Below are 16,628 nucleotides of genomic sequence, written 5' to 3'. Positions count from 1 at the left end.
GTAGCCTAAAATCAGAGAGAAAAAATTGAACAGTGTAACACTTAAATGAAAGCTAATGAAATTGGTATAAGAATATTCATTATAATTCAGCCCATGGGGACTCATGTACAGTCTCAAAACTGACTACTGGAACCAACATGTCCATGTGTCCATGTGATAAAATGAGCGCTACGCAAACGAAATTTATAGCTAATTGGTGAAATACATTGTTTTTTGATGCGTGGGAATTGATAACAGATTGCCAGTTTATGCTATGTGCATACCACACCAAACCACCCCCGAAGTAAATTTTTGGCTTAGTGCCCGTCTAGGGTAAAAATTGCCGCTAAGAACTGCTTTGGCTTTAAAGTTATTCGGCTAGAAATGACGGCCGATGTAATTTCACCGTTGGTTTAAATATTATCATAGCCTAAAAATAAAAAAAGGGAAAGTAGCCGCCTACCTTTCGTAAGTTTGTGACGTCATTGAAGTTTAGGCTCATAAACTCTTTAAGAGAAAAATGAGGGAATGAGTCGCTCGCTAGTAAGTGAATTAGAACGAGACGTGTGATACAGATGCGCGAGAGACCGAGGAAAAGCAATGATCCGTTCGCAAGGGTCCGTGACCATGAGCTTACCCAGCCGGAGGTAGAAGGACAACTGTCCCCCCTCTCCAGAAGTAAAAATAAACTTATTTCAATACAAAAAGTTATGAACAGATTTTCCTTTTGAAGAAAAATGACATTGCTATAGGGCATGGAACTAAAGTAAAATTAATATTTTCAAGAAAATAATTATAAAAACTGATAAAATGCTGTCATAATTTCCTTAAAAATTTGGTATCATTTTCCTCTTATGCGCCAAAAAGTTACAACTTGAACGACGATAGCTAGTTTTACCCCTCCCCCTAGTTTTGGTTACGGGTACGCTCATGGTAGTGGGGGGAAGATATAGGGAGAGAGGGGGGAAGATGGGTATCAGAGAGTGGGGGTGAAGATGAGAGATAGTGGGGGCGGGGATGGAGGAGGGGAAGGTAGTGAGGAATCAGCGATTGGGAGATGGTGTTGTGGGGATCGGATGGAGGGGAGAGGTGGGGGGAATGGGGATGAGGTAGGGGTGAAATAGAGGTGGAATGGGGTATAATGCGTTTGGTAAATATATGGTATTAGTAAAAAATCACTGATTTTATTGATGACAATATTTTGCACTTATTATAGGCTCAATGCACCTCGCAGGATGCTTTCTGAATATTTTTATTTTACTCGGGTTTATTGTTCAATAGCATGAAGGTTGTAAAATTTTTCCAATAGTTTGATGTCATTCCATTTTATTGGATTTGCACCAGTACTTTAATTTTCACAAACATTCAATGTAGAAAGTTTTAATTTCTATGAAATCCACGAAGATAAAACTTTATTTTTTATAGCATTTTGGATATATAATCAGATGTATACAATAAGTAACGTAATTTCCTTCACTCGCATTGAGTAGTGGATAGCAATTTTTGGGCATATAATTTAATATGCATTTAAAATCACCACGAGGCACGAAATAGCAAAATCAATAATACAAATAGACTAATTAAATTGTACAATTTCTTTTTGCAACAAGAAAAAGAATAAATAAAATTGAAGTAAAAAGACAACTAAATTCTGTAAAAGCCACAATTACGCATTATTATGGATATAAACACAGCAAATTTACAATAATACGAAATGCAATCAAGATCAGATATAAATAACTGTACGAACCGTGACCATGATATATGAAGACCTGCCTAATCTAAATTATTTCGATGGTAAGATGCAGCGTAAAATTCCTACTCTCCTACCCCAAATCTTAAATACTGCTGGAAAAATACATGGCATTATTAAAAAATGGACAAAAAGATCCCGTTAAGTAATATCAGCAAAAATGCAAAAGATAAAAAAGTCTGTCTCATAGAATGTAATAGAGATCGCAGTATCATATGAAATACTTTACTTAATAGTTTCACATATTCATTTACAAAAATAACCTGGACATACTGTTTTAGCCAGAGAAAAGTCAGATTCACATGTCATAAAAAAACCTCACATATAGTCATTCATACTGTTGAAAATGCATGACTTATCCCTGTTACACCCCTTCCCAACGATGACGGAACAGTTTGAATTTGAGGGGGGCATGCACTACACTATTTTGTACACCACATGCCAAATTAACAAGAATAAGAAATTATAAACAAAATGATAAGCAATGAAAAATACTACTACTACTACCATTCACTCATTCATCAATACACATTCATCCATTCATGCAGCCCTGCCTACCTATATACGCCAACATGTACGCCTGAATTAATCTAACCCCATAATACGAACTCGTGGTCACGATATACGAATACCTGCCAAATCTGAGTTATTTCTAATTGACGGTAAGACGCAATATAAATCCCTACTCTCCTGCTACAAATCTAAACTAGGGCTGGAAAAAATACATGACATTAATAACAAAGTGACATATCATGTACAATAATTTCGACAAAAGTGCACAAAATAAAAAAAACAACTATCTTGATGTTCGATTTCTTCTAATCTTCTGGCTTCCATTCTTCAGGAAATATTAGCTCTTGCTTTAATTTCTTTTCTTGATTCATGTGAGCTATAACTTTTCTTCAGGTGTTCATATCACGGACGATTTTTCCCTCCATGAGCTTAGAATAGCTAGCATGTTGTTGTCCACATGCTTGACCTATAATAAAATATAAAAAATCTTTACAATTTAACAAAGGAGCTACGGTAAGAGTTGTATCTCGGGTCAGCGTATACCATTCTGAGGAAGATGTTAATTAAATATTTTTTTGATGTATACAAATCTTAAAAATTCGTAAATTCAAGAGTGGAGATTTAAAAATTATCCAACGTTGACCTAATCGGCAATTTTTCAATGTAATTATTTTAAGATTGCAAAGATAAAATTGGGCATCGAAGAAAATGTATGCAGAAAAGGTCACGGAGACCCAAGTAATATTATCATGTCACGGCCTTTTACGACTTACTTTAGGACTTCATAGATATTACTGAAAATGTATGGCAAACATTCATACTTTTAAATGTATTACATAGATACAATTATATCAATAAGAAATCGATGTGAAATCAAAATTTGCCATTCATGTTTGCAGTCAATTTGTTTATGGAATCAAAATTTGCCGATAGTATCTATACTAATAATTTCAAAGTAAAAGTCTTCCAGTATAACAGGGACGGGTCCAGAATTTCTTTCTGTGGGGGCACAAGCAAGGCTGTATCCAGGATTTTGTTCTGGGGGGCACAAGGATACACCGCAATACAAAACGAACGCAATGATATCGGGGCCGTATTAAAAATTACCATCTGTCATATTCGTCTTAATTGATCTAGTACTAATTGATTTAAGTAAATATCTTAAGATTTGCTCATTATAGAAAAACAATTTTAACCCCTTAGAATCCGTATCCATAAAAAGCATGAAGAAATGGCTTTTACAACAAAAACCTATTCCTTCAAAGTATGTTTTGATAAAAATTTCTTTTTAAAAACAAAATGTCTTCATGAAATGCAAAGAAAATAGAATTTTATTGGCTCTGTTGACCAAAAAAAATAAATTATTTAACTTTTACCCTGACATTCGGACCTATATTAAATTTGGTGAAGTAATCGCAATTATGAATCTACTTCAGCCGCTGTTTCATTCCCCAAATGCTGATGAAATTAGATCGATCACTTTAGGAGGTTAGGCCGATTTTGACGGCCACCCCCGGTTTACGGACAGAACCGGAAATTTCGCCTATCGCATCACGACGATTATAAGAGGAGATGACAATTTGGAATTCAACCAGAATAAAAACATTAGCCAAGCCAAACCACTAGCATGTGATGGAGGAGGCCGAAAGAAAACGTCATTCGCGCCTGGAGAGCAGGTTTAAAAAGGGCAGGGCGCTGATACTCGGTTTACACCACGCACGTACCGACGACGCGTCGTTGGTCGGTCGCGATTGACGCAGAGAGCTATGAAGGGCACAATTTTCGGGAGGGGCAGGAACTCTCGTCTCGTCGATCTAGTTATAATAATCGATTAAGGATTCATAATGAAAAACATTTGTCACATGTTCCTTTGGTTTACAACGATAAAGAACTCTGCCTTGGTGTTTATGATTGACACCAGGATTCGTAAACACGTGAAAGGATATTATTTAATGTATGAACTTAAGAATGCACCATGTAACCACCCAAATTGTGCAGGAGAATGAACAGAGTATAGAACATGTTTTAATTTGGTTCCTTAATTCACATGTTAATTCGTAGGTACGTGTGTACATCTGCGAGGAACCGTGCAAGCCACCATCAAGGCCAGGCAAGGGGTGATTCCACGCCAGGCATGCAATTCTCATCCGAACTTTGATCAGATACGCGCTCGTTTACCGGGCACAAAACTTGTAAATGTAACTCGCACTTTTAAAATTAAAAAAAAGGGCTCAAATGAGCTCAGAGAACTCAGCAACCATTTGCCGTAAAGCAAACTTTTATTAGTAAACTAGGAAGACTACGTGGGTATGTGACGCCACGAGAGGTATTTACGGCCTTTTTTTGTTGAGGGTTGTGCCCTGAGTCCCCACCACCCTCACCTTCGCCGACGCCCTTTAAGTACCTCCCCCTAACCACCATCTCCACCCAACGACGCGCAAATCGAATCTCTCCAGACCGCCTGCGTTATGCACTCCGACATAAAATCAAGGCCAACAATTTTGACTGTGCCATTTACTATTCGTGCCAGGCAACCTCCCCTAATATCCTTAGCAGTTCCCCGCCTTCCATAATCTTTTGTTGTTGGTGGGCAGTAAGTAAGAAGCAGTGCGTCACCAAAGGTTTTGTCGATTAGCCGTCATTCTGCCATAGTGAAGGTTGAGTCTCACAGCAGTTCGGTTAGTGCTGAGAGGTGGATGATCTATCGCTGAAGAGTACTGATAGGTCCCATGTTCGTTAATAACCTATTATTCCATGCTATTATTACTTATTAAGTCATATTTTTGATGATTTATGTGCAAGAAGGCAGCATTCTTTGGCAAGAGGATTTGGTCCAAATTAATGGAGTTTTTGTACCCGGATTTTTGGCATAGACTTATCATGTTTTGTACTTATCACAAATATCCGGCTGCAACAGCAAGGTTTAGTTACGCAATACATTTCCACGTACAAGTTTATGCCTGAATTCATGAATTTGGTTCACGAATTCGCATATTTAAATTTGGTTCAATTAAAAATTTTGAGAAAGGTACATGAACTTGTACTAGTTACAGTATCATGATACCAGGCCCTCAATAATGGCTTAAATTGGTATGCATCGCATTTTTTCCGCTGTCGCAATTCCTTCTTGTCATATAAATTGAGGTATAGTGTAATCAATAAAAACTTTTTGTGTTATGGATTAAGGGGTATTTCTTGTTTTTTTTTAGAGTTTACGAAAGTTGGAGTGAACAATTTTAATTAATTCTTTTAATGAAAATACAAGCCTAAAATCAAGCTTTCAACGATCTCTTTCAAGCCTTTGGGTCAACCCTTCGAGTATTATCATCGATCATACTGCTAACAATATGCATATCTCATGGAAATAATGTGAAGTTACCTGCTGTGTTACTCAAGAGCAGGATCAAGTGTTCACTCAGCTATACAGTGAAGTGAAGGTGTCAAAGGTTTATTGTCAGTGGTGTCTTCTATGTGAAGTGTTGGTGAATATGAATGATTTGGGGAGTCGACGATGTAAAGCTAAGCTCTGCCGCCGATGGACCTGACAGCAAATAAAAGGTAGGGAGTCATCTCCTCTTTCAGTGTGGTTCAATATGAAGTTTAAGCTTTTTTGCAGAAAATTATTTCAATCTGGTTTTAGGACTCACTTTCTATGAGGAGAAGGAAAATTCTTCAAAAAAATGTGGCGTCTTTATGAAAAATGCACGATTTTTTTGAATGCTGATTAAAGTGTTTTTTTTTGTAATATAGCGGAATAAAATAAAAAAGATTCCGGATTAGTTCTATAGGTTTTAAATGCAATCATTGCACGTACGCAGGTTTCCGCGGTGATTACTTGAGTTCAGCATTCTTTCGGGCTGCATCCGCGTCCTGGCGAAACTGTCGTGGTTCTTCGACAACGGACGCGGATGCAGCCCGAAAGAATGCTGAACGCAATCATTGCACTTTTATTATCGTGTTACACTACCACCAATTTTCACAGGCTCAATTTAGTTGAATTATGATTTAATGTGATGAATAATAAACTTCGCAATGTTCTATAACATAAATTTTACATCTTATGAAGTTCAGCACTCAAGCGTCATTCCTAACAGTTAAAACTCCATCAATGCGTCTGAAAGTACAAGTTATGTGCAGATCAAATTCCTAAGGAATCATGTATGGAGTGAGAATAGGGTGACAAAGAAAAGAACTGCTGGATCACCACATGGGCACAGTGGGTTAGATTGAGAAACTTATTTGGCTGGGAGAAGTAGATAAGCTTCTTCCCCCATTCCCTCTGCGCCCTCGACACATTAGCATGCAAACCTACGTGAATCCGTGATCGCAGCGGACAGGACCCTTTTTGACCGCATCTTTTACCCATTTCATCCCTATTGGTAATAGCTGGATAATTATCTCAGTCTTAAGATGGTTTTTGTAACTCTTTCATAAATTACATGACTTAAAAGAACATATCACTACCGCTCGACCGAATAGATCTTCTAAATAATGGTTATATTCGTGGTTACTGTTCGTGGGGATATATATATTCGTGATGATTCTCTGGACATATTGCTTGGTAAAATATAATGCTTACTATTGCTAATATATTGACATATTGCATGCTAATCTCTCGCATTGTTCAGGGTATATAACTTCAAAAGAGCTTTTGCACACCCTAAAAATCTCTGTCTCAACACAAACTTGTATGCATAATCAGCAATTCTACCCTATTTACTTATTTCATTTGATTGTCAAAGATAAATCCCTCCCCAATTTTTTTGCTTCTTCGCGTGGTCCACGGAAATTGGAAATTTTGAAACCGTTTGGAAGCCGAAATAAAACCTGAGAAAACTGTCCTGGTGTATTTCTAAAACGCATTGTGATTTTCGTAAATTCAATTATTCAAACATTCAATTATTCGGTGAATGTTTTGTCAGCTACACTCACGCCAAAGAGGCGGACGAAGTCTCTTAAATTTTAGCTGACTATGAATTATTGAATTACGCAATACTGATAAGGAAACCTCGCATGCCTAGTGTAAATTACCGGTGAAACATCCATAAACATTGTCATGCAAGAACGCATTGATTAATATCCATGAACCCGTTAAGTTAGCAATTAAAAATGACTACATAGGGGGTGAACAAGGTATGAACCTGGCGTGAGCTGAAGCTGACATTTGTTGAATCATTTCCAGACTGATTTTTATTGCAGTAGGCAAGCATTTCAATGCCGGAAAAGGGGGCTTCGTTGATCTCTTACGAACTCTCCTTCACTTAACCGCTATAACCTCAGAGCCTCTCTTGGGCATAGCTCTTAGTGGCGCCTAAAGTGCACAATTAATGGTAACTACAATGGTTATATTTTGGGCAGAATTAAACTATAAATTTGTAATTATTTAAAACATTTTTAACTTACTCAATATGACAGTTTTTATACCATTATTGAATAATAATGCCAACTAAATCAACGGTAACTAATTTTAGTCGTGACAAACATTGATTCAAATGATGAAAGGAATACATAATGACTTACCTCGAGTAAGATTACACGATGAAGATCAAGAATGTTGTATGCCGTCATGGAAAGAAATCAATTACATTAGTTGCTCCTTATATTTTCCTTGAAGTAGCAGCTTCCCCAGGTAAATGATTTATTCATTTGGTTACATAGGCTCCAGTATCGTACACAATGAACCTTTTAGCAATCCCTTTTGTGTAATGATGACTGCATCAGGTTACTCCACACGGACACGGCTTCAGTTGAAGATGGATATCAGGGAAACGAGTCTGCGAATGACCAGAAAAAATAAGTACTACTATGTTCTTCTTTATTTTCATTGTAGAGTTATTCTAATTCAAAATTCAAATTCGTTCTAATGGAAGACTAATGGCTTAAATATTCAGGCTAATGACACTATGTTCAGGCCAAGAAAGGTGTGCCAGCCACTGACTAACACCATTATTATCAACAAATGCAAGAAGCCTTAAAAAGCTTAAGCGATATCTGTGGAATTGTGGATGAAGATGATCACAAAGTTGTCTGAAATTAATCATCATCATTAGTCAACAATCCTAAGATTGGTTTGACGCAGCTCTCCATTTCTCTCTCCTATCCGCTAATCTTTTCATAGCTACATATTTCTTCTCTTTTACATCCTTTATAACTTGTCCTATATAACTCCTGACGAATAGGCTCCAGTGCAAGTTATGGAATAGTAGTGACGTATGCGCAAGTATAATCGCGATAACACACATTATTTCGAAAATAGGAGTTCTTTGTTGATAATGAAAGCTCTATTTTGTCATTGACTAGGTTTCGCCGTTTATTCTTGACCAATTAAAAAGATAAATAATTTTTACCAGTAACGTTAAAGTTTAACCGCGATTGAACTTAGGGCAGCAATCATGAGAATATCAAATAAGAAATACGCAGCTGACATAAAGACGGGAAATGTATTGAATATTTCTGTTTAATAGCATCTTTACCGCCGAAATGATATGCAGATACCAAGAAAAATTAACCGGTATTACCCTTAAGTGATTTTTGCAATAGCGGGATAAAATTTAAAAAAATATTATAGATTGGTTCAAAAGGTATTGAATGCAATGATTGCACTTTTACTAGTGCGTGACACTACCACCAATTTTCATTTAATTGAATGGAATCTTGGATGCTCAATGTTTTAAGGTCTTCATATTAAAATCGTAAATAAATTTGATACATCGATGGCAATCAAGTGAATGGTTAAGGGGATCATTTTTATGCACTCGCCTACGGACTCTCCTTCACTTAGCTGCTATAAACCTCTTTTAGCCATACCTCACACAATTATACTTCTCGATTATATACTAATCGCATAATGGGATAACTTATTTTTGATCGTTCATGAACTCCTCAATATCTGTTCACTGCCTATCTCTGCTTCTCATTCTCCTATGCAATAATTCCACACGATGTGCTATAGTGATGACGTATCCGCAAGTATAATCGCGATCACACCAATATTACAACTACCACCTCTTTTCAATATGGCATAAAATTGCGATGTTCTCACTTACCTCAGTGAATACCGCTGCATTTCTTCTTTGCATTTCTGCTGATAGTTGAAAGTAGTTATCGCTCCCTATCCTCGTTTCCCGTGAATGAGACGGTGGCTTCAACGAACGAAGAAACGACTGAAAATTGATTTAAAGAAGTTAAAACTTGCAGAAAAGTGATTGTACCGAAAAGACGGATGGTGAAGGACTAGGGGGTGTGATGTATGAGTGGGGGGAAGGGGAGGAGCTGGATTGGAAGCGACAGTTGAATGTAGACCAATGAGAAATTTCTCGTCCATATCTATCGTTTTTTGTTAGGCGATGACGTGTTCTGCACTGACCTTCAATATTACTGGAAAATTCTAGAATATTGATCCACGTGTATTGTGACAATTGGCCGTTGAAACAATCCCGCGCTATTTTAGTATAACAGCGCCACCGGATGAACAAATATTTTTTTCGCGCGATATAGTTTTTTTTAATAATACATATAATATCGCCGTATTTACTGATATATTTTATTGGATAAAATTTCAAATAACTGAAAACCTAAGATATTCAGTTATTTCTATGGTTTTCGTTTCCATAAAAAGAAAACGATTCGAAATTACCGTGACGTCACAGGTATTCGTCATGTGGCTGGCGGAGTGTCGGAGGTCCCCCTCCCTCTGTGCATGAACTTCACTTCGCGGCTAGATCTCTTGGGGTAAAGAGGTGAGTACTTGACCAATTCTTTTGACGAAGGATTTTTCGTATTGTTTTCAATGTGCTGTCAATTCCCTGTAATGGAGAATTATTAGCAAATACCATTTATACAACTTCAAGTAAACGTGATCAGTGTGGCTATTATTTTGAATAAACAATTTTTATTACGCCAGCCGTCTGCTGGCTTAACCTTGAATACCACGTGAGGAATCTCCCGTTTCAGTTAAATTGAGTTTCATGGTAGAGTTTTTTTAAGAATGCCGGTTATAGGGAAATATCCCCTCAGGTTAAAATCGTCCTGTTTTCACTCTCAGCCCTGTGAATTTTGAATTGAAATAATATATTTTGTGAAAAGTATATCGGCGATGGCCGAAATGTCAGAGCGATTTTATGTGACGAATATTTGATTATTCTTCGTGTTTGATGCCTCTTGACTTACATAAGTACTAAGTGTATTCGTTTCTGAGCATAATTGGTGTAACTCATAAAATTTGCGTTCGGTTATGGAGTGTCGACATTTGCAACGAGTAAGTAACCTGTGATTAGTTTAGCCTTTGAATTGATTTCCATGACCGTTATCTTTGATGTCCATTTCTTAGGACATCAAAGATAACGGTTTGAATACAGGAATCATGATCCTTGCAGCAATCCGGTAGCGTACTATCAGTTCTCTGGTAGCTTAGAAACTTTTTTCCGAAAGTCAAACTGATGATTTTTATCGCTGTGATTGTAAATATGAGGTATTAAAAGTTTAAGTGGAACAGCGTAATTCATGATAGCCACACTGCTTCGTCTTTGGTTATGACAGAACCTGAATTTTCAAAATTTAGCTCCTATCCGTGAGCATCAGTCATCAACCCTAATTCGCCCTCTAAACATTCTCTCTCGTTGCTAACTTAATGTTGAATTCTTCCACATATTTATTGTTTCTAAAAGTCATTTTGCAAAGTACTCGATGTTTAAATCTAGGAAATAGCAATCAACAACTTCCATTCTGATATCTAACTGCCAACCCGAAACCGCTGTAATAATCGGTCATATAATTTTCATGAGTAAGGACTATAAGGAAATATTGGCGATTCTAATTGCATTTACAGCGCTTCATTTGGAATTTTATTTTTTCATTAATACATTCCATTAATCAATACACATTCCTTCTCCATCGTTGTTAGAATGACAAATTGTTCTAGGCTTTAACTTTACCATCATCCTTAAGTAATGCTCCATGTTAACTGTAAACTTTTAGTGCGTGAACATTGCCAGCCTCTAATGCGAACTTTTTCTTTTCAGGTGCACGAGTAATATGGGGTAGCGAATAAACACCGTGATACGGGTGGGATTTAATGGGGGAATTGCGATGAGGTTACAAAGAAGAGGACGAAGACTAGAGAAATTAGGTGAGTTAATATCATCCATTAAGTGAACATTATTTGATGGATATTTAAATATTCCCATGCATAGGTCTTCTACTTCTTTTTTTGTCTCTTAGTAGTAACATGATAACCAAATCATGTTCAGTTCGCATACAAACTTATTCTGTGATAATTTTTTTGACTAGAAGGTACTTTTTAGTTTACTATTTTCCATAGTGTTTTATGCCACACATACTCAGCTGATTAACCAGTGTGATCCTTCGTGACAATGGTGCTTACGAATGCAACAGGAGTAATTTAAAATGTTAGAGGTTTACGCAGCTCATGTAAATTTTGAGCGATTACATTTTACTATATAATGATGCCATGTGGAGAGGGATGGAGTCTCTCAAATTCCATTTCATACTCTTCATTTTTGGTTCCTTTAAAACGATATCCGAGGCATTTCTTCTCCTTTCTAATCATCCCCTTGTCCCCCGAGGGTTGACTTCGTCAGGCCATCAAGATAAATGCTTCAAGACACGTCCGATTATAATGGTCTGTCTTGTACTTGAAAATTTTACGGGGCTTCTATTCTCTCCCACTCTTACGATAAAATTCGGCATTCCTCACTCGGTCGATTCAATTTATTTTCGCGTAAACGCATCACCAACAGTTTCTCCACTGCTGTAATTGCCCATGATTCATTGCCATAAATTGTAAGTTCTGCATAATTGTTTCCTTACTTTATGCTCAAATTTCCTGCACGTGTAAGTAACTAGATCCTTTGTTTTTCTGAAAATCGCTTTGCCTCATCTATACTACTGATTATTTATTTCTTGCTTGTTCTATCGTTGGTATTTCTGCTTCTCAAATAGTATTGTTGGTCTACCTCTTCCACTATTCGTTTCCCTAGTTTTATGCTATTATTGACTTCGTCTTTTGCTACACTGTAATATTTTATGGTGATTATCAGATGACAAAATCTTTTTAAACGTTAAAAAGTCTCTGCTCATGGATATTCATGACATTAAGACTCCTGACAGGTTTTCTTTGATTTCATCAAACCTTTCTAGGTGTAAATTTTGTAAATTACGTGAGAAATAACGCAGCCTCGTCTCACCCAGTTACTATTTCTTCATGGCTAGGTCCTAATTTTATCACTCCCGCTAGTTTTATTTTAATTGTGGATGATTAACCTGTTAATGTTAAGCACCTCAACTTCTTTTACGAGTCTAAGAATTGAATTCTTAATCTACCATGCAACTGCTGTGACAAATTCTGGTCTTAGCATTTGGGCTCCCATCTTCACCCTACCCGAAATCCTTTTCGATTGTTTTCGTGGCAAGTCTCCGTTCCTTGTAAAACTCTTCCAGTTATACAATCCATATCTTCACTTGTATTCATTTCAGGCATTAGTTCTCCGTATTTTGTCACTTTCCTTATTACATCTGACGCTCTATATTTTAAAATGGTTCCTCTGGGCTGCTTCAACTGTTCCCCTTTCATGATGTTATTGAATGCATTCGTCGTTCGGGTTTCTCTCACCTCCCTGGCTTTACGACAGATCACGTTCCTTATTCTCATTTGTCATTTCTCAGTTTTCGTAATCTTATTCTTCGGTATTCTCTTCAGCGACTACCGAACTTTAGTTCTTTAATTATTTTAGGTAGACATTACATCGCTATAAGTTATAGCCACTGTCGGTTTAGTTAGGTCCTAGGGTAGCTATTGTCGTCCTATTCTTGGTTCCTGAATATTTCTTTTAGCCAGAATTTAGTCTATTTAGAATCTTCTCCTCTCTACTGGCATTTTCCTTGTGTATTTTCTTCGCTTCATTTGGCTTGCGTTCAGTGCCAGTCTTCATTTTGGATACATCATCCCTCTTTCACGGTTATTCACTCGTCTTGACCTTCGCCGGTGATAGCATTTCTGTCACCGAGAGTCTCTTCACCTCTTACCTGCTTGATTACTTCTGGAGGGCAAGTCTGTAACTCTGTTCTCTCCCGAAAATGGGAGAAAGGAGATTCGTGAAGCGCCTGCGCGAGAGTTGTCGCCCGCCCCAAGTCTCTAGGGCGCCCCGCCGGAGAAAGGAGACTATTTGTCGCCTGGGAGAGTACTAGTCTCTCGACCCAAGTCCGTAAGCCCCCTCAAGCGCCTTTGGCGCCCCAGACGGGCGCTTCAGTTACGTCCCCCTCAAGAGCCCGACGTATCTCTTTCTCCCATGGAGAAAGTGCGTATCTCGACAGTGTTTTGTTGTATTTTCTCAATATGGCGCGTTTTCTTTCAAACCATAGAATATTATTGCTCGTATATGAGGTGCATTTAAGAGAAGTGGGGCAATTAACACCAGTGAGAAATTGTTGCGGGATATTAATAAACCGTTTGAGGCGAGGGAGGAAGATTTCCGGCCGCATTAGTGGAGAAGGTTGTCCTATCCGTCCTTCGATGGTCCGATTCTCTTCCTGCTGAAAATCCATCACCCTCAACAGCAGACAAAAACACCGCAATCCTATGAAATAACAATTATCTGTAGCTCTGAATTCTTTTCGTGTAAGTAGCGGGGTTTAGAAAGCTAATTCTAATTCAGAGAGCGCAAGAAAAGCACTTTAAATAATGGAAAATAACTTCTAAACAGTTACCTATGAAAAGCAACAGATAGTTAATGAAACACAAGACATGCCCTTATTGTTAAAAGAACTTATTCCACGACAATGTAATAGAGTTTCACCATTTCATTGGTTTCACGAATACGACTGCTCAGCATAACCGTGTGCACACAACATGAGATCGCGAATCGGTTCCGCTGTCAACACATACAGAAGCTATAAATGTACTTCAATAATAAATGAATATCCACAAACTAAGTACTAGCACACACCGTAAATATAAAGTGAGACATAGGCAAATAAAATATAAAAAAACTGGAAATCACTTCCACTCTTTTATTCATCACGAACAACTTACAATCACTAAGCTCGTTATGATAAAAACAACTATTAATTCACTGATTTAAAGCCAGAAATTAGCCCACGAAAGAGGCACAGGTGACTTTTCTGACTATTATTCGTTAATATACTAGAAAAAGAAACTTCACACACAGCTTTGATCTTGATAGCTTGATCGTGAAATGTCAATGTACCTATACGATGAACAACGGAGGTGAACACGCCACTGACAATGTTTACATTGCTGTCAGACATTAATCGATATGGTAATAACACTGCTTACAATTCAATCACGATGGAGCACTGATAATTACAACTCTTAGCCGATATTTTTGTACATTGCAACCACTGGCACTGTGATTATCAGCAGAAGATTTACGGGAGTTGTCACATTGACAATAACACAATTTTGGCACAAAAGATGTTTGCACAAATCTGCAAGCAGCGAGCAAAAGCTGTATTCACATTAGAAATATACTCTTAATTTTCAACTTTGGTGAGGTTGTAATTGATACGAAATGAAGAATTTACATGGTGACAAGCAAAATATACCGGCACTTGGATTTAGCCTAGCAGCCGCTTGCAAGCGAGGAATCACTGCGCGCGGTCAAAAAAGTAGTCCCGACTTTAGTAAGTCATAATGAGGTTATTATGCATTTAATTTAGAAAATATTTGCATGGATGAGTTTGACATAAAATTAAAAACATTTTTAAATTGCACACGGTTAATTTTTCGATAAATCAAGCTCCAATATCAGATTCGCCTTAGAAATTTTTCATACTACCCATCGGAGCGAGTTTTCTCCCATCCGAACGGGAGAAACAGTTCTCTCTACCGAGTTACGGACTTGGGTGGGGAGACAATTTTGGGCGACAACTCTCTCTCCCAAACGAGGCGCCCCAAGTTACCGACTTGCCCTCCTGTGGTATCTTGATAGACCTACTCCACCCTACCATCTATTAGCATTTATTTTTAGGCTTGCAAACCTCCAAAGCTGCAGTAGTTCTGGCTTTTGGTTTTTTACGTCACCATTACCAACCTTTTATTAAACTATGTGTAGCTTTTTTATCGGCTGTCTTTCTAAGCTCTATCCCCACCCCGTCATTGCCATTTAGCAGTCTTTCCTGTGTTATTATGTAAGTAGCTTCCACTCCATAAGTCTCCTACTTCAGTCAATTTCATTCATCTTATTCGTAATACCTCGAGAATCATTCTTTAAATTTTTATCTTTAGGTTTTCTGGCCTTTGAAGCGATCTCACGATTCATATTCTCATCTTTAAGAAAATGTATCACACTTCTTCAATGTACTCCCTCGTGTAGTCCCTTACCTGAAATTCGAATGGGGGACTATCACTGTTTAACCAGAGCATATTTTACTCAAGAATAATACAATCGTGTTTGAATTGATTGGTGTAGCTTCGAGTTATCTGGATAATCGTGGTGGTTGCCCCTAATCTTATATTGCACCGTTCACACCACCATCATTGTCAACCTGCGTAAAGATGACGTCAGAACCAACGCGCGTTCAAAAATACCATGGTTAGACATGGGCGACATCTGATAAGTGGCAAAGTAGGTCCAAGTAAAAAATAAATTGACAAGAGCAAATAACCTGTTGTAAGGAAATGGAGGATATGCAGGAAAAAATTCTTGTGTTAATTGCAATGATTTTCAATGTGTATGCGTATTATGAGCTGATTATGAATTAAATAATTGCATTCCATTGTCGTCGAGCAGTGTTCCTAGCTACGTAGAAGTTAATTCAGATGTGTTCGCCCAACTTATCGTTTATCGATAGCGTTGTTTGCATTTTTCTACTGCTCTATTGAATCCGAATTGAAGTGGCTATTGGTAATAATTTGGTTGGTATCAACTACATAGACTACTACTTGCCCTAGATTCGGATGTGTAGACAAATCATTGATGTATGTGAAGAAAAGGGTTCCTAATCTTGAGCCTTAAGCGTCAATTGAGTCACACTTTTGGTGATTTGGAATTGAGATACACCTATCGCTGCATTGCAGTCATAGATATTAGTTTTCTGATTTTGAAAAAAGGTATGATCCAATCTGATGCTATATCATAAATTAAAACTATTTTACTTCAATTCAATGGTGGACGAACTTGCAGACATGTGACTTGAATATTGTTGAACTAATGAGATAACAGAGAGAGAATGTGGTGTTTTTGTGATATTTAGTATCACCCGACGTTTCTTACTTTATAGTTATATCTAAACAGCAATTAGTCTGACATTTTATATTGGTATGGGAGGAACTTGTGTTCAAGGATGAACGTAATTGAACTTTTTTAAAATGAGACGAAGAATTCTTACCAAATCATTAAAGTCA

This window comes from Ischnura elegans, chromosome 12 (genome assembly GCF_921293095.1).
Source record: "Ischnura elegans chromosome 12, ioIscEleg1.1, whole genome shotgun sequence".
In the NCBI taxonomy this organism is placed as follows: Eukaryota; Metazoa; Arthropoda; class Insecta; order Odonata; family Coenagrionidae; genus Ischnura; species Ischnura elegans.
This window is presented reverse-complemented; position numbering follows the sequence as displayed.